Source organism: Lithobates pipiens, unplaced genomic scaffold (assembly GCF_037356315.1).
Source record: "Lithobates pipiens isolate NorthernLeopardFrog02 unplaced genomic scaffold, aLitPip1_a1.2 Scaffold_28, whole genome shotgun sequence".
NCBI classification, from domain to species: Eukaryota; Metazoa; Chordata; class Amphibia; order Anura; family Ranidae; genus Lithobates; species Lithobates pipiens.
The window spans coordinates 70,987,940-71,014,724 of NW_027507789.1; the positions used below are offsets into that span (position 1 = coordinate 70,987,940).

General features: G+C 46.0%; 1 long non-coding RNA gene across 6 annotated transcripts; it reads right to left on the bottom strand.

The window, feature by feature from the left end:
* Positions 1–647: 647 nt before the first annotated feature.
* On the bottom strand, positions 648–25,631 carry LOC143935480 (uncharacterized). Of its 6 annotated transcripts, XR_013263532.1 has the most exons (8): positions 25,512–25,631; positions 25,304–25,417; positions 25,090–25,197; positions 24,894–24,992; positions 24,675–24,723; positions 17,831–17,853; positions 17,603–17,750; positions 648–1,423 (listed from the first exon to the last, which is right to left on the bottom strand). It is a non-coding gene; the product is annotated as an uncharacterized LOC143935480 (long non-coding RNA). The 6 variants fall into 6 exon arrangements; XR_013263528.1 differs by lacking the exon at positions 24,675–24,723; XR_013263530.1 differs by having other exon boundaries at positions 17,603–17,853.
* Between the last annotated feature and the right edge of the window lie 1,154 nt (positions 25,632–26,785).

Sequence of the window (26,785 nt, forward strand, 5' to 3'; positions counted from 1 at the left end):
GGCCCAATTTTCCGAAGAGTATATAGGGAAGGCCATATAGTATATACAGGTGGAAGAGGAAGTGAGAGGAAATCTACCCCTAGGAAGGGAAATTCTCTCCTGTAAGAGTTAATATGGGAAAAAGGTGTCTCCACTAATGCTTTATCACCAATCCTTGTTTCCCTAATAACCAATATTTTCCAAATCCAATTGTAATCGGGACATAAAGTGAGGTGAAACCTTCTGAACAGGGGCACAGACAGCAAAACAAATGTTACAGGGGGCATAAGCCTTCCCTATGTTATCCAAAAAGCTTAAAAATAGAAATTTATATAAAATTATTTTTTTTTGGCTGGAGCTACACTTAAAAAATGTACCTGTTCCAAATTAGAAACAGATTCAACTTAAGAACAAACCTACAGTCCCTATCTTGTTTGTAACCCAGGGACCGCCTGTATACTGCTGTTCAGAGTATATAGAGCCTGGGGGTCCCATGCCATTTTTAAAAACAATTGGGTGTGGGGTTCCCCTTAATATCCATACCAGACCCAAAAGGCCTGGTAATAGGCCATTTTTCTCAATGATTTTTATCTATAGTGCCGGGACCCAACAATACATTACAACCGCTGGCAGTTTTAAATGACTTTTATTCCTTTAGAAATGTCTATAATCACCAGGCACAATATTTAATGGAATATTTCACTTTTATTGTTTCACTTTAAGCATTATTAAAATCACTGCTCCTGAAAAAACTGACATTTTAAAACTTATTTTTGCTTTGATACATGTCCCCTGGGGCAGGACCCGGGTCCCCAAACACTTTTTATGACAATAACTTGCATATTAGCCTTTAAAATTAGCACTTTTGAGTTTTCACTTTCGGGTCCCATAGACTTTAACGGTGTTCGCACAAACTTTTTGTTCGCATGTTCTGCCGCGAACCAAACCGGGATGTATTTGGCTCATCCCTAGTCCCAATATAGGCCTCAATCTATAAGCATTATAGGCCACTAACCACTGCTGCCCCAAGTTAAAATTGTACCTTAGTTTGCACGATTGGCACTTACGCTACTCCGTCCTCCGCTCACAGATCGTTCATAGGACGCATGCGTGTTATGCTTTATATAAACTGTGCATGAGAGAAACTCTGCCCCTGACCTTCTTTCTAGTGTATTCCCCGCACATGGCAGAGACAGAGCAGGTGCGTGCAGAGAGCAGCAAAGAGGAGGAAAGCCCGGAGCAAGGCAGTTTCTGATCCAGGAGGAGATATAAGGCCTCAAATATGTCCTTTGTAGAGATGGTGGACATCTGGAAAAGGCCCAACTATGATGGGAAGTATGGACCTTACGCAAACCCAAATGTGAGAAAGGTCAAGATCATGAGTCTGCACCAGAATTTTGGGGTACGACGATCCAAGGAGCAATTGATTAAACGCTGGTCAGACCTGAAATTGAGGGAGCACAATCAGTATTAGTATCAAAATAATAATTTTATCATTTTTTAACCTATTTACACTCACGCAGACATGGATGCATTTAACTTTATGAAAGAACGTCACATCAACATAGAGGAAGTGTTTCAGCATACCCCTAGCTCTAATGTAGACCTTGATAGGGGCTTTAAACAATTGCAATTTGATATGGAAAAGCAAATTAGGCTATGGGTGGATGTGGCCTCTCTTAAAATGTATATAGGTCAAAACCTTAATCCAAGGAGGCTAAGGAAAAGTGAAGCTAAATCTGCGATTCTGGAGTACAAAATCGCAGATTTAAAACAAACTATGGAGCCATTCAAAAGCAATAGCGACTATGCAGAGAGAGAAAAAAACACTCCAGATCCATTTAGCTAAATACGATGGGGAAATAAAAAACAAAAAAATCAAAAAAAAAATCAAAGGGACATTAAGGATTTTGAAGACAACAAAGTATATAAATGGCAAGAGACCCTACTTCCCACTCCATCACCTGAAAATTTGATGGAAAGGGAACAGGATGTAGTAGTTCAACTAGCTAAAACACCAAAAGTATCTAGTACCCCCAAAAAAACTAGAAAACCTTCTATGAATCACAAAAATTATCCTACACCCAATCCCTACACCTATCCTCCGCCTTATTCAGTACAAACCTATAACAGGTTTGGACCATTGGACAATAGGCCTCCAGAATATAATTATTGTGAACAAACTCGCAACCAATATCCCCCTAGACCACCGCAAGTGTCGTTTAGAGGGAACTTTAAAGGAAAAATACATATCAAAAATTGAAGGGGGGCCCTACTGCACGATTGAAAGTTGAATTGAAAAATTGGGTATCAGATTGTATAAAATAATTCTCCAGTAATGTATATAGTGCCTAAAATACATACAAATAAAGATCATGCTCCAGGCTGACCCATAATTAGTGAGATTGACTCCCTTTTTTTCCAGACTTGGGGAGTATCTTGATGAAATTTCAAACCTTTAGTATCCCAAAGTCCCTCCTATCTGAAAGACAGCAGAGACTTGATTGTACAAAAGATGGTAGCCACGGAGGATACAGTCATGGTAACAGGGAATATCGAGTCCCTATATACTAATATTCAACATACGGACGCATTAGAGGCCCTTAAATGGGCATTAGTGAGAGAATCTAAACTAAAGAAAGCCCAAATAAACTACCTTATCAGAGGCCTAGAGCTAGCCACGAGGAACAATTACTTTTGGGCTAGAGATGAGTACTACAACCAGACTGTGGCTATAGGGGCTCGCTACGCCTTTAAGTGTGGCTAAAGTTGTACTCAATGAGTGGGAGTATGAAACCATTTTTGCAAATAGAGACAGGTCATTGGCTTTTTATAAAAGTTATATAGATGACGTGATCCTGTTTTGGAAAGGGTCGGTTGAGAGTTTTCAAATATTTTTGGCACAAATAAATAATAACCATTACGGTCTAAAATTTACGACAGAATGTAGTGACACATCTGTCATTTTTTTGGATCTGACAATAATAAAAAACTATAGGAGTTTTGACACCAAAACCTTTTTTAAGGTAAACGATAGAAATGGCTATGCGGCAAAACACACAGTTGCCACCATCTGCGGTGGATAGGGGCGTTCCCTAAAGGACAATATATGAGACTCAAGCGCAATTGTGCCAGTGATACTGATTTTCAGACTCAGGCTGAGGTGCTCACTGAAAGGTTCCTGGAAAAGGGATACCTAGAGAGTGCCTTGAACAAAGCACTGGCACAGGTGTCCTTGATGGATAGACAATCCCTACTAATTACTAAACCCAAACATGAATACAAAGGTGAAGTGGCTTTTGTGTCAGGGTTCACCTGACAATATAAGAAAGTTGAAGCCATGATTAAAAAAACATGTTAAAAGACAAAGATTTGTCACCCTCCATTCCACCCAAACCCAAATTCATCTATAAGAGGGCCCCAGGGCTGAGAAACTTAATAGCTTGGAATTTACCAGACCCCCCCCCCCCCCCTAGGAAATTATCCACTTTTCTGGATGGGTCTGGGTTTCATTTTTGTACTAGGTGCAAAGCCTGCAAAACAACAAGGAGACCAGAAACCTCCAAAAAAGTTGCACATTTTCAGTCTGTAGTAACCAAAGAGAATTTTAAAATCAAACCACTTATTAAGTGTAATTCAGAACACGTTACATATGTTTTAGAATGTCCTTGTTCCCTCCAATATGTAGGTCGAACAACAAGACAATTAAAAATTAGAATATATCAACACCTAACAAATATAAAGAAAGGCTTCCCAAACCACAGTGTTTCAAGACATTTCAAATTATACCATAATAGTGACCCCACACTTTGTACGTTTTACGGGATTGACAAAATTGTAAAACATTGCAGGGGCATTCATATGAAAAGATACATTTCTAAAAATGAAACTAAGTGGATATATAAATTAAGAAGTATGCAACCACTAGGAATGAACATAGAATTAGACTTAAATAGTTTTTTGTCTAATGATTAGCAAGGTGAAATTAATTGAAACTGATCAATTTATTGTTTTCATATTAGCTGCCGAATAAACATAAAATGTAGTGATATAGTACTTTTAAATAGTGGTGTTTGGCCTGGAGAAGTTTATATGCCACTGCTAGAATATATGCTGCCATCTTGAGGATTTTGTGAGAATTACGTAATTTATTTTATTTTTAATATGGATATGCTATCAAACTGCATAACTATGAGGCCAATGAATTCTAATATATGGGGAGAGACAAAGGGATAAGAAACAAACCCTCTGTGTTTTATCTTTGTTGTTGTTTTTTAATTTGGCAGTGTTTGTGTGAAAATAATATCATTTCAGCTTGTTATTGTTCCTAAACTGGGACTGAGGCTGCACACGAAGCTTGCTCTATCAATCATCCACACTATAAAAAACGTGACCACCAGTGACCAGGTACCCTTCCTAAGGACGTAAACAAACTAAACGTATGTTGAGGCGGTACCTGGTCACGTTTTTTATCTGCCTACACAACTTCCGGTCTGGGTGGTTGCCGGTGTGAATCGGTGGAACGCACACCATTACTCAGAGGGGGGAACAGAGGCGACTCCATACAACATTCCATTTGAGAAGCCAGCAGCCCCAGTGGGATAGGCAATTCTTAATGTAAGCAGCCACTTGGTCACTTTTTAACATTCGATTTTAATTATAAAACGGTATTATGCGAATGGACGGTCTTTGCTTTATTTGTATATCCCGCTTTTGCTACTGAGGAGGAAGGTCCCTAGAATTTCCATATCTCATCACATGTGAGCAGGCACTATCTTGCAAAAATTCAGTTTGAATGTCTTTCTTATGAAAGAAGTCAAATTGACTGGTAAGCAGATCATTTACTCATTTCACGTTTGGGTGTTCATGTCTACCTAAATCTGGTGAAGGATCACAAATCTTTGTCAGAAGACGCCATTACACTTGGAAGATTGAGGTTATTTCCATATAAACTTTTTCTTTGTGGATTTTTTATGAAGAATTTTTTCACTGATTTATTTTGTTTTGTTTCTTGATACATTCGTCACTTTATTGGGACTTTTGGGACTATTTATCACTTTCTGTTAAGGTGGAGGTTTTTGATTTATTATGTGTATATGTGATTTTTGTATTGTCTCAGTACAATACAATATATTATTGTATATTGTCTTAATCATGAGAATAAGCATCAGATAATGATTATTATTCACCACAGCGTACCCTATACTCAATTTTTGTCCATTTTAGGGACTCCAAGCAATTAACTCATGGAGTTGAATATGATGATTATTTTTATCATTAATGCATTACATACATTAACAACAAAAATATTGTGTGTTTGTAGCAGATCCATAGCACAACATAATAGTTAGCTGAAGAAGAGATTGTCACCTCATGTATCAAATAAGTTAAGTTTGCACTATTGAAGAAAATGCCCATAAAAAAATGGCCATTGGAGAACCTAGGAGACAGATAAAAGAAACACAAGCAGTAAATCAAATGAGATATGAGTTCAGTTTTTAACAACAAATTTATTTTCCATAGTTTTTAAACAGTATCTGGCATATCAATTGCCCCCTGCCTGCAAAGTACTCCACATAGCTTTGCCATACTTCGTGGGTGCTTTCGGGGGGGGGGGCAAGCCAGGATGGCCAGCTTCAAGTGCCGTCATGTTTATTTCCGGTGAGCCGGCCTCAGTCGCAACTAGGAGACCAGGAACCACATAGTTGGCTGCATTTTTTTTGTAAAAATTTGTGCAAAATTCTGCAGGAAAGAATAATGTGGTTTAGTTTATATTCCACCATATTTAATGCAGTAAGGACTAGGCGGAACTGGCTGGCCATTATGTCAAAGGCATTTTCAACCACTCTTCTGGCTCTGGCTAGCCGGTAATTAAAAACCCTCTGGTCCAGGGTGAGGGTCCTCATAAGGAATGGCCACATAAGATGGTCCCCCAGGGCAAATGCTTCATCTGTGACAAATACGAATGGGAGGCCCCCCACATTGTCTTCTGGAGGTGGCAAGCCCAAGCTGCCATTCTGGAGCCATCTGTAGAACTCCGTCTGGATGATGACTCCACCATCCGACATCTGGCCATTCTTCCCCACGTCCACATAGAGGAATTCATAAGTTGCCTACGCCAACAACACGATACTACTATACCCCTTATAGTAAACATAGTACGACCCCAAGTTGGGGGGTGGGAAGATGTGGACATGTTTCCCATTTATTTCCCCAGCGCAGTTGGGAAAGTCCCACTTCTGGATAAATTGGGAGGTGTCAGGGTTGGCTTAGCCCTTCCTCCTCTGGGCTGGCCACTGTCGGCTAATTGCCAGCTCTCTTCTCTTTCCACAGTTACCAAATGTTCCAGATGATGCTCATCTGACCTGCCTATTTAAAGCCTTCCAGCTCACTTTTTCCTTTGCCTTCACATTGGTCCCATCACAAGGAACCATCTCCTGCTGTTTGTTTCAAGACTGGCTTGCTGACATCCCACCTGGCTTCTTATCCTGCTTGCAGTTGCTCTCCTTGGATTCCTGACTTCTGGCCTGGCTGATTACCCGATCTGGTTTATGAACTTTGGACTGGCTGACTACCCGATCTGGCTACTGGACTCTGGCTATGCTTGACTACGCTTTTTTCTATTTACCTTTTTATTTTTATTAATAAACAAGTGTGATTTGATTGTACTTCTGTCTCAGTCTGTTTCATGGTTTCTGACAGTATGCGAAGGCCACGAATTCAGAAGATACAGTCAATCCACTTGTTGGTAATATTTTTTCCAGATTGGATGAGCAAGATCACCGCATGAATCAGTTTGCCTTGGCGTTACAAACGCTCCTGAATCGCACGGCTCACCTGTAATCCCCCATGGTGGCTGCTCCGGTACAACCTGAGTCACAGGCCGTCCCTGCTGCTGCGCCAGTCTCTGTGCAGGCAACCGCCTCGAGTATTACCTCTATAAGAGGTATGTCTGGTTCTGCACCGCTTTTTTTTCCCAGAGATTTGAGGGTGATCCAGTTCAATGCAGAGGGTTTCTCAATCAGGTTGAGATATACTTCGAAATGCTGCCCCAGGCGTTTTCCACGGACAGAAGCAAAGTAGGTTTCGTGATATCTTTTCTTTCTGAGAGAGGCTTGGCCTGGGCTAACCCTCTATGGGAGATGCAAAAACCTCTTGTCTTGCGTTACCCTCAGTTTGTGGCCTCCTTTAAAAGGGTTTTTGACGTTCCCGCACGCTCCGCTTCTGCTGCCAAGTGCCTCATGTCTATCAAACAGAGTACGAGAACTGTTGCCAACTACGCCATTGAATTCCGTACTCTGGCAGCAGAGGTTGCTTGGAACAATGAGGCCCTCGTGGCTGCTTTTTCTCATGGTCTCTCGGATTCCATCAAGGATGAGATAGCAGCCTGAGATATACCCACTGAGCTGGAGAGCTTGATCTCGTTTGCCATCCTCATTGACTCCAGACTCAGAGAAAGACTCTCTCTTAAGGAGCGCTTGCGGAAGCCTCCTGTACGTTTGCCTCCGAGCTTTGTAGTCACACCCATGCCTCCCTCACCTCCCATGCCTCCTGGTACCGAGTTGGTCAGTGAAGATGAACCCATGCACCTGGGCTTCACGTGTCTCTCTGAGGATGAGAGAGACTTTAGGAGGAGGGAGAGATCGTGCCTTTATTGTGGCCAGGCAGGTCACTTTTTGAAGTCTTGTCCTACCCGTTCAGGGAACGCCCGAACCTTGAGGTCCTGTCATGGACAGACCTTAGGTGGCGTTGTTTCGTCCCCAGTTATCCAGAAGTATAAGCCCCTGGTGTTGGTCACCCTTTCTTGGGCTGAGTCTTCCATCGAGATACAGGCTCTAATCAACTCTGGGGCTGCAGGCCTGTTCATTGATGCTGCATTTGTTTCGCAGCACTCGATTCCGCTGCAGCTGCGTGACACTCCACTTGCCATTGAGGCTATTGACAGGAGACCTTTACAGCCTGCCTATGTGACTCATGAGACAGTTCCTTTGTCCATGGCCGTAGGGGCTCTTCACCATGAGATAATCCAATTCCAAGTTATTTCCTCACCAGGGGAGGGCTGGCAGCCTTAGGCCTGGGGGGCAAGTCCAGTCAAGTGGCCCATTGAACCACTGAATCAGCTCACCACCCATCTACACCACATTCCCCGTACAGAGAGAGAGGGAGACTGCTCCACATTGCCCCAAAGAGAGAGAGACTGCTTGACACTGCCTGCACAGAGAGAGAGACTGCTTCACACTGCCTCCACAGAGAGAGACCGCTTCACACTGCCTGCACAGAGAGAGACCCCGCTTCACACTGCCTGCACAGAGAGAGACCCCGCTTCACACTGCCTCCACAGAGAGAAACCGCTTCACACTGCCTGCACAGAGAGAGACCCCGCTTCACACTGCCTCCACAGAGAGAAACCCCGCTTCACACTGCCTGCACAGAGAGAGACCGCTTCACACTGCCTGCACAGAAAGAGACCCCGCTTCACACTGCCTGCACAGAGAGAGACCCCGCTTCACACTGTCTGCACAGACCCCGCTTCACACTGCCTCCACAGAGAGAGACCCCGCTTCACACTGTCTGCACAGACCCCGCTTCACACTGCCTGCACAGAGAGAGCAGTCACTTTCTGTGCAGGCACTGTGAAGCAGTCAGTCTCTGTACAGGCAGTGTGAAGTGGAGCAGTCTCCCAGAGAATGGAGCAGTCTCTCAGAAAGAGACTGCATGATTGCCCCCAGAGAGACTGAGAAAAAGAGCTTGCCCCTTCCCCACACCCGGTACACAGACCAATGAGACAGCAGGAAGATGAAGACTAAAGACTGTGCTGTCACTGCCACCACACTAAGCACTACCTGTGGAGTCCGGAGCTTCTCTGGTGAGTGAGCACCACACCACTGGGCAAGCCAAGCAAGCAGAGTAGCTGAGAGTCACAGTGAGCGCAGCAGGCTAAACACGCAAGTCCTGCTGTCTCCCCGGCATGAACACCAGATTCACCAGGGTGCAGGTTCCTCCTGTCTCAATTGTGGATAGTAAGAAATGCACATGCAGGTGCATGCCGGAGCACCGGCCAGATTAAGGGCATTGTGGGCCTGGTGCTGCAGTGGATCAGGTTTAGGAGTGGCAGGGATATGAGGTAAGTAATGTCATATCCCAGCTCTTGCCCAGACTTGGTCACAGCCCCACAGGGCTGTAATGTTAGGGAAGCCCAGAACTTGAATTACCAAGCTTCCGTAAGAGCCGTGTGTAGGTGTGTGCTCTGAGGTGAAAGTTTCCAAGCCATCAGAATACAGCGATCACTGCTGGCAGTTATAGCAGCCAGCACTGATCGCTAAAAAACATAAAGACACGCTGGTTGTACTGTCAGTTGATGGAGTCAAATTCTGTACAACCAGTATGCACAGAGATAGATTGAAATGTCTGCGGAACCGGCAGAATTTCAATCTGTCTATTGTGGCCTAAGTCCCCCAGTCTCTGGGTTTAATAATATCCTCAAATCTTCTGAAAGGGGGGCTCCACTTAGGTGTAGAAATTCACTTTGAACTCCACCTTATTTCCAGAACTCTCTTTAGGGTCCTTTAACACTGAAGGCGCTGTACAGGCGTTTTAGTGCTAAAAAATAGCACCTGTAAAGCGCTTCTTATGCCACCCCAGGTTTCCCACTGGGGCGGTGCGCTTGAAGGACATTCTGAAAAGTCCAGCAAGCAGCATTATTGGGGCGGTTTGGGAGAGGTGCCCAGCCCATTGAAATGAATGCAACACGGCCGTTTTTAACACTTTCCTTGGCCACTATTGGGGGTTAAAAGTGCCCCGCTAGCGCCACTAAAACAATGGTAAAGCTCCACTAAAATGAGCAGTGTTGTACCACTACCGCCCACATCGCCGCAGTGTGAAAGTACCCTTTGGTATTAGATGTGCAAACAAAAAGGTGAGACCACATCTAATACCTACAGAGAGTAATGGAAATAAGGTGGAGTTCAAAGTGAACTGTGTCATTACCTGCAGGGATTGGCATTTAGGGGGGTTAAAGCAGGCAGGGATGAAATGTGATATCAACTATTCACTGCCTGTCAAATGCCTCTGAAAAGTGACCTGAGCATGGATCACTTTTCAGAGGAGTGGCAGTGGCTGCTGCAAGTGAATACAAGCATTTAGGCTCACACTGGTGTGCTGCGGTTTGGCTGCAGTGTGGGTGTACTGGCGGGTGTCACACCCCCTCAGACTTCTTTTAGGTTACTCATTGTTGCTGCATGTTCTGAAAGTGCACCAAACATGCAGCATGCAGGACGTTTTGTGCACTTTCAGAACATGCAGTAAAAATGTGCATCCTCTATGTCCCAGGGGCAACATGCAGGATGACTGCCAGTACACTAGCACTGCAGCCAAACTGCAGCATGTCAGTGAGAGCCCACATCATACCACATAGCCCTAGAAGGGCAAGGTACTGGCACAGGTTGCTAGAAAAAAACTTTTTGGCTGCAGAGAGGAGGAGCTCACTTACTTGGATGGTCCCAGCCTCCCAGGAGCCTCACTGGATTCCAGCCAACTGCTCAGATTGAGCAGAGAGCAGGTCCAGCCTCTGCCAGCCAATGGTGTGGAGTAGGGAGGGGCTGGGCGGGGCTGTGCAACACAGATTGTCACCCTGATATGAAGACATCGCTGGCTCACAGTACTGGACTCGGCCAGCTCAAGAACTGTGCATGTTGCGGTTTTGAGCTGACGACACAGCAGCCTTTGCCACCACATATCAGAGCAGCCCAGGGGGCAATTGCATCCCTGCCCCCTGGCCCAGCCCTCCCCTGTTCCTCACCCAGATTTCCGCTGGTTATTGGTTATCCTTGGTTACAGAGACACAACCCCTCTTTTGATTGGCTCCGTGCTGAGGTTCTCTCCTGGTCACCACAATGCAGTGAGACATGCTTCCTGAAGGTATCCAAGGTCCTGTGCACTGCTTCACTCCCCTCCCTGCCAGAGGAGTACCGTGATTTTGGTGATGTCTTTGATAAAGGTCAAGCCGGTAGTTTGCCTCCACACCGGCCTTATGATTGCGCAATTGACCTTCAACCTGGTGCCATACCTCCTCGTGGCCGGGTTTACCCTTTGTCAGTCTTAGAGGATAAGGCCATGGAGGAGTATGTTGCTGACGCACTTTCTCGAGGTTTCATCCGCAAGTCCTCGTCTCCTGCTGGTGCTGGTTTCTTCTTTGTGAAAAAGAAGAGCGGTGATCTGAGACCTTGTATAGATTATAGGGGTCTCAATCATGTCACGATTAAGAATGCCTACCCGATTCCATTGATTACTGAGTTATTTGACAGCCTCAAGAGAGCAACGGTTTTCACAAAGCTTGACCTGAGAGGGGCATACAATCTCGTGCGCATTAAGGAGGGCGACGAGTGGAAAACTGCGTTTAATACCAGAACAGGCCATTATGAATACCTGGTAATGCCTTTTGGCCTTTGTAATGCCCCGGCAGTTTTCCAGGAATTTATTAACGATGTAATCCGAGATTTGTTGTAATTGTGTGTGGGGGTTTATCTCAATGATACCCTCATATTTTCCAAGTCCCTGAAGAGCCACCACACAGATGTCTGTCGTGTACTTCAGAAACTAAGAGAGAACAATCTCTATTGTAAACTGGAGAAGTGCGAGTTCCATCGTGAACAGGTTACATTCCTGGGCTATGTCATTTGCCAACTACTATCGGAAGTTTATTTGTAACTTCTCGTCTCTAGTCAAGCCTCTGACTGATATGACCAGAAAGGACGGTAACCCACAGAGTTGGTCAACGGAGTCCATTAAGACCTTTGAGACTCTCAAGGCTGCCTTTGTTTCTGCTCCTGTGTTGGCTCATCCTGATCCTACGTTGCCTTTTATCCTAGAAGTTGATGCTTCTGAGACTGGAGTTGGCGCCCTTCTGTCTCAACGTCCTAACTCTGAGAGCACTATGCATCCGTGTGGCTACCTTTCCTGAGAAATTGTGACCTGCTGAGTGCAATTATGAGATTGGTGACAGAGAGCTGTTGCCGATCATTTTAGCCCTGAAAGAATGGAGACATCTCCTTGAAGGTACCACTGTGCCTGTTCTTATTCTTACTGACCATAAGAAGCTTACATTCTTGTCTGAGGCTAAGAAACTCTCTCCCAGAAGGGTGCGATGGGCTTCTTTCTTGTCGAGCTTTAATTACATTGTCTAATTCTTACCCGGTACTAAGAATGTAAGAGCTGATGCCTTGTCACAACAATTTTCCTCCACTTCCAAGTCGGAGTCGGTTCCGGTTCCTATGATTCCTCCTGATCGTATCTTGGCAACGGTTTGCACCAGTCTTACTTCGCCTTTGGGTGACAAAATTCTTGCTGCTCAGGTCCATGCCCCTCCTGATAAACCTTGTGACCGCTGCTTTGTCCCTGAGAGTCTCCGTACTGCAGTGCTCCAGACTTACCATTCTCCCAAGGCAGCTGGCCATCCTGCAAAGAATCAACTCATTTGGGCTATCTCCCAACAATTCTGGTGGCCTAGTCTACGGGCTGATGTTACTGCCTTCGTAGCTGCCTGTCCCGTGTGTGCTCAGAGTAAGACTCCACGACACCTTCCAGTGGGCCTCCTACAACCCATACTCAATGGAGAGAGGCCCTGGACTCACCTGTCTATGGATTTCATTGTGGAATTGCCAAACTCCCAAGGCAACACTGTTATCCTTATGGTGGTTGACCGGTTCTCAAAGATGTGTCATTGTATTCCACTTAAGAAGTTGCCCACCTCTAAGGAACTGGCTTCCATTTTTTCTCCGGAGATCTTTCGCTTACATGGGCTACTCAAGGTGATTGTCTCGGATAGGGGCAGTCAGTTTGTCGCCCGGTTCTGGCGAGCCTTTTGTGCACAGTTGGGAATCCAGCTTGCGTTCTCTTCTGCATAACAACCACAGTCTAATGGGGCCGCAGAACGAGCCAATCAGTCCTTGGAGCAATTCCTCGTTGCTATATTTCTGACCATCATAACAACTGGTCTGATTTATTACCTTGGGCAGAGTTTGCTCACAACAGTGCCTTGAATTCTGCCTCCCGATTGTCTCCATTTATGGCGAATTATGGTTTCCAACCTTCCATGTTGCCTGACTCGTTTGTTCCGCAGAGTATCCTGCATTAGAGGAGCATCTCTGTGGTCTTCGTTCCACTTGGGTACAAGTCTAGGAGGCTTTGCGTCATGCTAATGATAGGTACAGACTTCATGTTGACCGCAGACGCCTGCCTGCGCCTTCCTACCAGGTCGGGGACAGGGTCTGGCTGTCATCTCACAACCTCCGGCTTCGTGTTCCCTCACTGAAGTTTGCACCTCGGTTTATTGGGCCTTTCCGTATCCTTCACAGGATTAACCCAGTGGCTTACGCGTTGGACCTTCCTCCTAGTATGCGCATCTCAAATGTGTTTCATATCTCCTTTTTGAAACCGTTGGTCTGTAACCGATTTACCACCTCGTTGCCACGTCCTCACCCTATTCTGGTTGAGAACCATGAGGAGTATGAGGTACAATCCATTGTTGACTCCCGTAGGTTCCGTGGGCTCATACAGTACCTTGTGCATTGGAAGGGGTACACAGTCCGGAGGAACACTCCTGGGTTTCATCCTCTGACGTACATGCCCCTGTCCTCCTCCGTGAGTTCCATAGACGGTTTTCCCTCAAGCCCGATCCTTCCGAGGGAGAGAGGTCATTGAGGGGGGGTACTGTCAGGGCTAGCTTAGCCCTTCCTCCTCTGGGCTGGCCCCTTAGCTGTCAGCTAATTGCCAGCTCTCTTCTCTTTCCACAGTTACCAGCTGTTCCCCATGATGCTCGTCTGACCTGCCTATTTAAAGCTTTCCAGCTCACTTTTTCCTTTGCCTTCGCGTTGGTCACATAACAAGGAACCATCTACTGCTGTTTGTTTCAAGACTGGCTTGCTGACATTCCACCTGACTTCTTATCCTGCTTGCAGTTGCTCTCCTTGGATCTCTGACTTCTGGCCTGGCTGATTACCCGATCTGGTTTATGAACTTTGGACTGGCTGACTACCCGATCTGGCTTCTGGACTCTGGCTATGCTTGACTACGCTTTTTTCTATTTACCTTTTTATTTTTATTAATAAACAAGTGTGATTTGATTGTACTTCTGTCTCAGATCTGTTTCATGGTTTCTGACAGGAGGCCACAGTCTGCCAGCTCTGTGGGTTTGAAGTAAACTGGAGTCAAACAAAAAAAAAAAAAAGTACTTTTGCACATAACATTGCAAGCAGATTAGACATAAACATTCTTGGCCAACATAAGTAGAACATTTACTGAAATGAGTACTTAAAGTCAAAAGTATAAGGTACACTTTTCAGATTCCTCAGCCCCTCTGATGGCCCATTGTAAAAATTTGAGGGTAGGGGGAGGGGGAGATGTTTTGGACAGGTAACTGTCTCCACGTCATGGAGAGGTGAATGCATAAATAACGTGTGTTACTTTGGCCAGCCCCTCCTTACACTATTGGCAGCCCGCTGGACAGGTAAGAAGTGTCATAATCCAAAAATATGAATACACACTGTCCAAATTGAAGCACATTTTTACATTCTGCAATTATCTATCAAGATAATAGGAGAACAAAACTTTAAACAGTACTATTTGAAAGTATTCAGGCAGGCACTTGCACTACATACTTTGGTGAATTCATCAATAAATATGAACACAAAAGAGGTAGGTATAGTGTGTATGGATTTGGCAAAGTCAGCAAATAGAGTATTGTTATTGGTTGACTTAGCTGTTGGGGAGAGGGAGGGTTCCAAATGAGTTTTGGCCCCCCAAAAAATGCCTCTTGCACTCTGCCTGAATTTAAGGACAAAAATAACATTAGTACACATTTTAGGGGGTATGGATCTGGAGAGAAGGGGATTATTGCGGTGCCTAGTATTAATAGGATGTGACATGAGGTACCAGAATTGGAGACAATTGAATGTAATACATAGCATAAAAAATAAACATGGATTCTTTATTAAAGAGAATTATTCATAAAATTATGTATTATCAAAAAAATACACTGGACAGCACAATACAACAGATAAAATAGTCGTCTACTCAATGTGATATGGTCGAAATTTAATCGCTGGTCAAGAGTCCCAACATGTTTCACCATTACCATGGCTTCTTCAGGGGAACCATTCTTTTGACCCACAGAAAGACAAACAATAACAACAAATAAACAAACAATTATTTTTATGCGATTAATCGAACACCGCCTGTTACCTCAACCAAGGCAATTATATATATTAACAATCAATTTTAAAAGATAGGCAGAATGGAATAAAATATTTTTTTTTTTTTATTATTCATGGGTACATACATATCCCTGGCTCATCCACAAGCCCACTCACAGGGGGAGGAAAGGAAACATCCAGCCCTTTACATCACCAATGGTGGCTGTAGGGGGTAGAGGGGAGACCGTTCAATACAATAAATAACGAAATAATTAAATATACACATATTGGTATGCGGGACAAATATATACCTCATACATACCAAATGCAGAGTTAATGTCTTAGAACTACATAGCAGAAACACCGAAAATTTGGAGAGATTGGGGATAAAACTAACATACTATTAGGCGACCTAAATGCACACAATGATACAAAGAAACCCAGGAGGCATGCCCGTAAGACAGGGGGCCAATGGGTGTTCCGTTTGGTGATTGGTCCTCTTTGGGTGGACCAGCTCGATGTTTCGCCTTCTGGTGCCTGTATGGACGCCCCGGGCACTGTACTGTGGAAACAGTGCCCGTCACAGCATCTTCTGTGCTTCTATGGCCATCTCGTGTTGACCCCTCCTTCCCCCCGTCCGGTATCTCCAGTCCGGAGTATTCAATCTCATTTACCTAGCACTGTCACCGCTAACACTCGAGTCAAGCACAGTGTAGTGATGACGCAGTGCGAGCCTCTTAGGATTCTGGGGATTGTAGGCCTAAGAGTCCGATCGGGCTGCCGTACGGAGTTTGTTTAGTCCACTCTCTTTAGGCGCTCACGTTCGGCGCCTGCGCATGACGACGCTAATGTCGCCTGCTGCTGACGTCCACGTTTAAGCGCCGATCTGAGTGGGGGGTATATAAGACCCTCCAGCCAATGGCTGGTTGCTGGTTCTCTGGGGACGCCGTCCTGCTTGGCACACGGAAACAAGGTTAGCATTAGGTATAGGCTGACATTGATCCACACTTTTTCAGCCTTCCTTGTCCTTGGTTTACTACATATTATGATTATATACATTTTCTCTCTTTATATTACTAGGGGCTTTATTACTAAGCATTATCCTTACTATATAGCCATATAGTTCAGGCTGGGTTTTTACGTTGGAGATAAACCAACCAACCTGGTTGCTGAATACCCATAGAACTCAATTTTTAGGGTTCAGGTGAGCTTATTCATGGATCTATCTCATCTAATTTTTTAGTTTTGGCATTTTTAATTGGCCCCCTGTCTTACGGGCATGTCTCCTGGGTTTCTTTGTATCATTGTGTGCATTTAGGTTGCCTGATAGTGTGTCAGTTTTATCCTCAATCTCTCCAAATTTTCGGTGTTTCTGCTATGTAGTTCTCCGACATTAACTCTGCATTTAGTATGTATGAGGTATATATTTGTCCTGCATACCTATACATGTATATTTAATTATTTCATTATTTATTGTATTGATCGGTCTCCCCTCTACCCCCTACAGCCACCATTGGTGATGTAAAGGGCTGGATGTTTCCTTTCCTCCCCCTGTGAGTACCTCATCAATTGTGGGCTTGTGGATGAGCCAGGGGTATGCATGTACCCATGAATAATACAATTTTTATTTTATTTTATTCCATTCTGCCTATTTTTTAAAATTGATAGTTAACATATATAATTGCCTCTGTTGAGGTAACAGGCGGTGTTCAATTAATCGTATAAAAACGATTGTTTGTTTATTTGTTGTTATTATTCATAGTTATTGTTCGTCTTTCTGTGGGTCAAAAGAATGGTTCCCCTGAAGAAGCCATGGTAATGGTGAAACATGTTGGGACTCTCTTGACCAGCGATTAAATTTCGACCATATCACATTGAGTAGACGACTAATTTATCTGTTGTATTGTGCTGTCCAGTGTATTTTTTTGAAAATACATAATTTTATGAATAATTCTCTTTAATAAAGAATCCATTTTTATTTTTTATGCTATGTATTACATTCAATTGTCTTCAATTCTGGTACCTCATGTCACATCCTATTAATACTAGGCACCACAATAATCCCCTTCTCCCCAGATCCATATTTCTCTTTGAATTTTGGGATGAGGTGCCCTATACAGTAGATTTTATCGCCAAACTTCTCCATTTCACATTTTAGGGGGTGTTTAGGGTAAGCACTACAATGGAGCTGACAAAATACATTGTTAATTTACTAGGCAGGTGTGTATGGGCCCGGGATAGCATGCTGGGGAGGTTAGTGAAGGCAGATATGCATGAAGGGCAAAAAAGGAGCATTAAAAGCTTACAGCATGCATGAGGACAAAGAGGACATTCACAGCATATTACAATCACAGTAATTATGGAATCATGAAATAAATACAATATATTAGCAAAAATGAAATACATAGAATGTGATGTTAAAGGATAAAACTTACCTTAATATAGTCCTTCTGCATCATTCTCCCGGACAAAGTGATCCTAAGGCCCTCGCCAGCCTTAACCCCTAAGTTGGTTTCCAAGTTCCATGCAATTTGGGAGACAGTCCTACCCAGCTTCACGCAACCGCCGAGACAAGCGGAAGAACTAAATGTCAGAACATTGGACATGGTCAACTTATTTTCAACCTACTTAAACCGCTCTCTACAGATGCGCAAAATGGATACCTTGTTCGTCCTTCAGTCAGGACCTAGAAGAGGAGAAGCGGCATTAGCTAGAATCATAGCTACCTGGATCGCCAAGGTAATAAGCCTCACGTATGAGAAAAAGGGGCTGACGCCTCCACAGGTTATTAGAGTTCATTCAACAAAAGGGGCGGAAGCCTCATAAGCAGCTTCTGCTAAAATATTGGTTGAAGACATATGCAGGATCACTAGTTGGAGCTCCTGCAAAACCTTTGCAAGACATTACAGTTTAGATGTCACAGCTGCTAGGGCATAAAATTTTGGAAACGCAGTGGTGTCAGCACCCTTCCAAGCAAAATAAAATATACACTAAAGCAGCATTACCAGTTGTTTTTCTACTCTTTTTGTTATCCCACCCTATATCAGCTAAATCAAATTACACTGTGTGTTGACGTGAGGCTGGCCAGGAAAACGGAAAATTGTTACCAATACTTACTGTAATTTTCCTTTCCTGGCCTGCTCTCACATCAGGACAATCTTTTTTCCCTCCCTACAAGCCTGTTGTCTGCTAGTTAATGGAACAAGGGCAGGAGAGGAGGGGTTCCCTTTTATCAGCTAAAATAAGGTGGTACTAAGAAACTGGAGGAAGGTGTTAACCCATTGTGTGCTGGCATGAAAGTAGACCAGGAAAGGAAAATTTACAGAAAGCATTGGTAACAATTTTCCATTATATATATATATATTAAATACACTGCAGCTAACTGAATCACCTGCCTGCCAGAAGTATATTAGAAAGAGTATACCAGGAACGGCCTGCAGTGAGATATAGCTAAACTGTATGCAGGCAGGGGCAGACTGACAACTCATGGGACCCCGGGCAATAGAAGCTCATGGGGCCCCCTTGGGCGCCACACCTGCACAGGGAGACACGGGGGGAGAAAGCACACGGGGACACTGGGGGGGAGCACACAGGGGGAAACTGGAGGGAGAACACACACACATGAGGTCACTGGAGGGAGAACGCGGATACACACACGGACACTCACACACACACAGGGGGACACTCACACACGGGGACACTCACACACACACACACTCACACACACGGGGACACTCACATACACACACACATGGGGACACTCACACAGGGACACACAAACACACAGGGAGACACTCTCACACACACACACACACACACACACACAGGGGGACACTCACACAGGGGGAGACACACACAAACACACACACAGGGGGACACTCACACACACAGGGGGACACACATACACACACAGGGACACACACACACACAGGGAGACACTCTCACACACACACACACACACACACACACACACACAGGGGGACACTCACACAGGGGGAGACACACACAAACACACACACAGGGGGACACTCACACACACAGGGGGACACACATACACACACAGGGACACACACACACACAGGGGGACACTCACACACACTCACACACACACGGGGACACTCACACAGGGGGACACAAACACACACCAGAAGTATATTAGAAAGAGTATACCAGGAACGGCCTGCAGTGAGATATAGCTAAACTGTATGCAGGCAGGGGCAGACTGACAACTCATGGGACCCCGGGCAATAGAAGCTCATGGGGCCCCCTTGGGCGCCACACCTTCACAGGGAGACACGGGGGGAGAAAGCACACGGGGACACTGGGGGGGAGCACACAGGGGGAAACTGGAGGGAGAACACACACACATGAGGTCACTGGAGGGAGAACGCGGACACACACACAAACACTCACACACACACAGGGGGACACTCACACACACACTCACACACACGGGGACACTCACATACACACAAGGGGACACTCACATACACACACACATGGGGACACTCACACAGGGACACACAAACACACAGGGAGACACTCACACACAGGGGGACACTCACACACACACACACACAGGGGGACACTCACACAAGGGGACACTTTCACACACACACACACAAGGGGACACACACACACGGGGACACTCACACACACTCAGGGGGACACTCACACAGGGGGAGACACACACACAGGGACACTCACACAAACACACACACAGGGGGACACTCACACACACAGGGGGACACACATACACACACAGGGACACACACACACACACACAGGGGGACACTCACACACACTCACACACACGGGGACACTCACACAGGGGGACACAAACACACGGGCACTCACACAAGCACACACACAGGGGGACACACACAGGGGACACACACACACAAACAGGGGGACACTCACACAGGGGGACAAACACACAGGGACACACACACAGGGGGACATAGGGACACTCACAGAGGGGGACACTGTGGGGTGGGGGGATCCCGGGCCCCATGGATCTGTACTGCCACCCCCCATCCCCATCCCCCATCACTTATCACTTGTGGCAGGCCCAGGCTTCACTTACCGGATGCCGATAATACTTCTAACAGCACGCAGCTCCCTGCTGGCCCCTCCACTCTTCAACTGTGCCTGTATCCCATGCCATGATCATGGCGATTATAATACTGCTAACGGCGCGCTGCTCCCCGCCGACCCCTCCTTCCCCCCAGTCCATCCCAGGTGCTTGTACTGTATGCGTCGTAACATCACCTGGGACGGACGGGAGGGAAGGAGGGGCTGGCGGGGAGCAGCACGCCATTAACAGTATTATAATCGGCATGATCACGGCATGTGATACAGGCACAGCCGCTTCAAGTGGCCTCTCATGTGGCTGAGACCGGGCCCCTAATGGCTTCGGGCGGCGCCCGAGTGACCGACTGGTCAGTCCACCCCCGTATGCAGGGGATATATATATATATATATATATATATATATATATATATATACGAGACTATCTGTATATGTATATTAAATACACTGCAGCTAACTGAACCGCCTGCCTGAAGTATATTAGAAACAGTACACCAGGAACGGCCTGCAGTGAGATCTAGCTAAATTGTATACAGTGAATATATCTATATACAAGACTATCTGTATATATATATTAAATACACTGTAGATAACTAAAGCCGCGTACACACGGGCGGACTGTCTGGCCAACTTAGTCCGTCAGACAATCCGACGGACAGTCCGTCATACTTTCGAATGAACGGACTTGACCACACACACCACTTTTTGAGCGGACTAATACGGCGTACTAAGTCCGCCATACTATCCGCCCTACTTTTGAAATGAACGTACTCGCCCACACACGCGGAGGAAAGTCCGCTCATTGCGTCTCCAGGTAGGCGGGGCCCGCGAAGGAGACGTCGCTGACCCCGCCGCCTGGTATGGACTTAAAGGGGAACCCCAACGCCGAAAAAAATCGGCGTGGGGGTCCCCCCCAAGTCCACAACAGACCCTTGTCTAAGCACGCTACCCGGCCGGCCAGGAAAGGGGGGCGAGCGAGCGAGCGCCCCCCCTCCTAAACCGTACCAGGCCGCGTGCCCTCAACATGGGGGGGTGCCTTGGGGAAGGGGGGGCCGCGCGGCCCCCCCACCCCAAAGCACCTTGTCCCCATGTTGATGAGGACAAGGGCCTCTTCCCGACAACCCTTGCCGGCCCCCCACCCTATGTGAATGAGTATGGGGTACAATGTACCCCTACCCATTCACCTGTAAAATAAAAGTACCAAAAAAAACACAACACACGAGATAAAATACTTTATTGCACAGCTTCGGGGGTCTTCCGTCTTCGGGGGTCTTCTCGCCGGACTCCTCCGCTATCTTCTTGTAGCTCTTTTGCTAGCGGAGGAGTCCGGCTTTCTTCCTCGCCGCCGGCCTCTTCTCCCGACTTCGGGGGTCTTGTCCCCCTCTTCGGTTCTTCTGCCGGGCCACCGCGCCTTCTTATAGCTCTTTTACAGGCGGTGGCCCGATCTTCTGTCGCCGCCGCCGCCGCCTTCCGTTCTTCTTCTTCTTCTTCTTCTTCTTCTCCAGGAGATGTTGCCTCGACGATCTCTCCGGCCGGAATGCCAGGGACGCACTGCACGGCCACTTATATAGGGACAAGGGGCGGTGTCACATGGCTTTATGTCACATGGGTTGGTGTCACATGGTGACCCCGCCACCTTACGATGTCATAGTCCCCATGTGACATCAACCCATGTGACCAACCCATGTGACATAAAGCCATGTGACACCGCCCCTTGTCCCTATATAAGTGGCCGCGCAGTGCGTCCCTGGCATTCCGGCCGGAGAGATCGTCGAGGCAACATCTCCTGGAGGAGAAGAAGAAGAAGAAGAAGAACGGAAGGTGGCGGCGGCGACAGAAGACCGGGCCACCGCCTGTAAAAGAGCTATAAGAAGGTGCGGTGGCCCGGCAGAAGAACCGAAGAGGGGGACAAGACCCCCGAAGTCGGGAGAAGAGGCCGGCGGCGAGGAAGAAAGCCGGAGTCCGGCGAGAAGACCCCCGAAGATGGAAGACCCCCGGAGCTGTGCAATAAAGTATTTTATCTCGTGTGTTGTGTTTTTTTTGGTACTTTTATTTTACAGGTGAATGGGTAGGGGTACATTGTACCCCATACTCATTCACATAGGGCGGGGGGCCGGTATTAAAGGGGGCTCCCGGATTCCGATAAGCCCCCCGCCCGCAGACCCCGACAACCAACGGCCAGGGTGGTCGGGAAGAGGCCCTTGTCCTCATCAACATGGGGACAAGGTGCTTTGGGGTGGGGGGGCCGCGCGGCCCCACCTTCCCCAAGGCACCCCCCCATGTTGAGGGCACGTGGCCTGGTACGGCTCAGGAGGGGGGGGCGCTCGCTCGCCCCCCTTTCCTGGCCGGCCGGGTAGCGTGCTCGGACAAGGGTCTGTTGTGGACATGGGGGGGACCCCCACGCCGATTTTTTTCGGCGTTGGGGTGCCCCTTTAAGTCCATACCAGGCGGCGGGGCCAGCGACGTCTCCTTCGCGGGCCCCGCCTACCTGGATACCCGCTCGAAATGAGCGGACTTTTCTCCGGGCGGGAAAAGTCCACTCATTTCAAAAGTACGACGGACTGGCATACACACGGGCGGATTGTCCGCCGAAATGCGAGTACGACGGACAGTATTTCGAACATTCCGAAATACTTAGTCCGCCGTACTGCACGCTGAAAAAGTCCGCTGAAGCCCACACACGAGCGGACTGTCCGCTGAAATGTGTTTCGGCGGACTAAGTAGGCCATACAGTCCGCCCGTGTGTACGCGGCATTAGTCACCTGCCTGCCTGAAGTATATTAGAAAGTACACCAGGAATCGCATGCAGTGAGATCTAGCTAAACTGTATGCAGTGGATATATATATATTCGAGACTATCTGTGTATATATATTAAATACACTGCAGCTAACTGAATCACCTGCCTGCCAGAAGTATATTAGAAACAGTACACCAGGAACGGCCTGCAGTGTGATCTAGCTAAACTTTATGCAGTGGATGAAAAGGGGTGTGGCTGGAAGAACCTCACAGTATACGGCACCTCATCCCTATTATTTAACCACTTGCTTACTGGGCACTTAAACCCCCCTCCTGCCCAGACCAATTTTCAGCTTTCAGCGCTGATGCACTTTGAATGACAATTGCGCGGGCATACAACACTGTACCCAAATGAAATTTTTATCATTTTTTCCCCACAAATAGAGCTTTCTTTTGGTGGTATTTAATTACAGGTGGGAGTTTTACTTTTTGCTAAACAAACAAAAAAAGATGCAAAAAAAAAATCATGTTTAATAGTTTGTTATAAAATTTTGCAAACAGGTCATTTTTCTCCTTCATTGAAGTGCGCTGATGAGGCGGCACTGATAGGCTGCACTGGTGGGCACTGATAGGCATAGTTAAGGTGGCACCAATAGGCACAGATAAGGTGGCACCGATAGGCACAGATAAGGTAGTACTGATGGGCACAGATAAGGCGGCACTGATGGGCACAGATAAGATGGCACGGATGGGTGGCACGAATGGGTGGCACAGATGGGTGGCACTAAGGGGCACTGATAGATGGGACTGATGGGCACTGATAGGTGGCACTGATAGGTGGCTCTGATGGGCACTGATGGGCAGCACTGATGGGCACTGGTAAATGACACTGATGGGTACGGATATGTGGCACTGGGGTGCAGCACCGTTGTTGAGGCAGATTGCGGGCACTGATGGGTGGCACTGTGGGCACTGCTGGGTGGCACTGTGGGCACTGCTGGGTGGCACTGACGGGGGGCACTTATTTATTGATGAGGTGGCACTGGCAGGGGGCAGGTGGGCACTGGCAGGGCTGGCCGTGATCGGGACTAATGTCCCGATCACGGCCGCCGGTGATCGGCTCTTTTTTTTTCTCCTCGCGCTGTCAGCGCGAGGAGGAATAATAGCCAGTTACCGGCTCCGTTGTATCACATGATCAGCTGTCATTGGCTGACAGCTGATCACGTGGTAAGGGGTCGGGATTGACCCCTTGCTCGGATCCGTGATCAGGCGAGTCTCATAGACTCGCCGATCACAGGGAGCGCGCAGGCCGCTCGTGCACGGGACGACGTCAATAGACATAGTCCCGGCAAAGGAGGTCCGCGCTGTAGCCGTCATTTGGCTATAGCACGGATCTCAACTGGTTAAACAAAGATGAATAGGCAGGGATAAAGAGAGGGGAGGGGGATTATAATGCCGCCAAAGAGTACCAAATAACAATTAGATTTAAAAAAAAAATTTAAGTTTTTAACAATATGCTTTATTATGGATACACAATACAAAAAAGTGACAAAAGATATCAAGCGTTTGACAGGCAATAATATAGATGGGTACATAGCAAATGGATTTAAGATAGTAACATAAGAAAAACACAGGCCTAGATCATATAAAGGCCCATAGTTCAGGATATAAACTCCTACATGTTTCGCCAAACCATTGGATTCCTCGGGGAAGTGATATATGCCTTTACTAGAAATAAAAAACACAAAAAGATGACATAAGGTTACAACACATTTACAGGTTTGTATATAATTAATTATTGTTTGTTTTTGTTGTACATTCAGAGTGCACGGCATGGTCTTAGACCACGCCCCCTCCCCCATGGTCGGTAAGTCCAAAAATGCGCCACAGATACGTACCCCTGAGCCACAAATGAGCACTGGAAAGGGAGAAGGGGACCCCAAAAACATACCACTGGCTCAGTACCGCATATATTTCTACAGAGGGTGAACAAAGACCTAGCAATCAAAGAAATAAAGAGTAAATTAATATTATAGAATAACTGGGATAACCAAATCCCAAATATGTGGGGCTAACATAGCCTCAATTACTTACAATTATAGATTAAAATCAGTAATAAAGCAGGGGCGCTGAGCGGGTAGGTTTAGTAATTAATAATTTGGCAGAGAGCAGAAATTGTCACAAGTTGGCAAAAATAAATAACTAAAGAAAAACAGAAAGAAAGAAAATCCAATTAATTACCGAACAGCGAGGATACGTGTACCAAAAAAGAAAAGTGGTAAACAAAGGGAAAAAGGAGAAGACTCACCTAATTTTTGCAGGCTAACAGACAACCAAAAGAACCCAGAGCGGTATCAAAAACCAGGCTGTATGCAATCAGGATGTTGATATGCTGCAGCTGAATATTTGGGTTATGAGACAGCTAAAATACAAAACCGGAAAAAAATACGAATTCAGTTGTAAAGAATTTTGATGGAAGTTCAATAATGTGACATATAATCAAAAATAAAAAGTACCTTGCCCAAAGCAGCAACAAATAACGATGCCCCTGAGTCCAACAGAATTTAAAATGAGCTGATTAGCTTTATAGGCCCCCCACACCTGATCGGCATCAAGCCGATCAGTGAGCAGACAGAGAGAGCTTCTGCGCATGAGCCAGCGAACATAAGGCGACGGCCTACAATCCCCAGACTGCACAGCGTGAACACGTTTGTGTCACATGACTGACAACCACAGAACTTGAGCGGACTCCACAACCAGGCGGCCAATCAGCAAACATCTAATGTGACAGCTACAATGGGTCCGTACTGCCTGTTCACAACAAAACATGTAGGAGTTGATATCCTGAACTATGGGCCTTTATATGATCTAGGCCTGTGTTTCTCTTATTTTTACTATCTTAAATCCATTTGCTATGTACCTATCTATATTATTGCCAGTCAAACTCTTGATATCTTTTGTCACTTTTTTTGTACTGTATATCCATAATAAAGCATATTGTTAAAAACGTTTTAATTTTTTTTTTTTATCTAATTGTTATTTGGCACAGTTATAATCCCCCTCCCCTCTCTTTATCCCTGCCTATTTTTGTATTCAGTGGATATATCTATATACCAGACTATCTGTGTATATATATATATATATATATATATATATATATATATATATATATATATATATATATATATATGTAAAAATATATATTAAATACACAGCAGCTAACTGAATCACCTGCCTGCCAGAAGTATATTAGAAACAGTAAAACAGTATACCAGGAATGGCCTGCAGTGAGAGATAGCTAAACTGGACATATATATATATATATATATATCCACTATATATATATATATATATATATATATATATATATATATATATATATACTATCTGTCACGTACCTGGTGTTTGAGCCCAGAATGCAGGGAGCGGCCTCTCGTAAGCCTCTGACTCGAAAACCCCTGGTAGTGGAGACAGGGACTCAAGAGTTCAGAGGGCACAAGTGCCTGATACATGGCAGGTGTGCACTGGACCTCTGAAGTAGCTGGAGAAAGGCAGGCAGGAACAGCAAGCTGGAACTGGTGACTGGGACACCGCAGACAGCTGGGAGGAGTTCTGTAGTGCAGCAGGAGCACAGAATCTGCAGGCTGTGCAGTGGTGCACAGGAACCTGGCAGGAACACTGGGACAGCGGAAGTATGGGTTACCGGGACGTCATGGGCGTCCGCAGAACTTTTTCCAAGGGGGGGCATCATTTCAAGGCCACTCATGCTCCGCCCCTTTTCGACAATCTC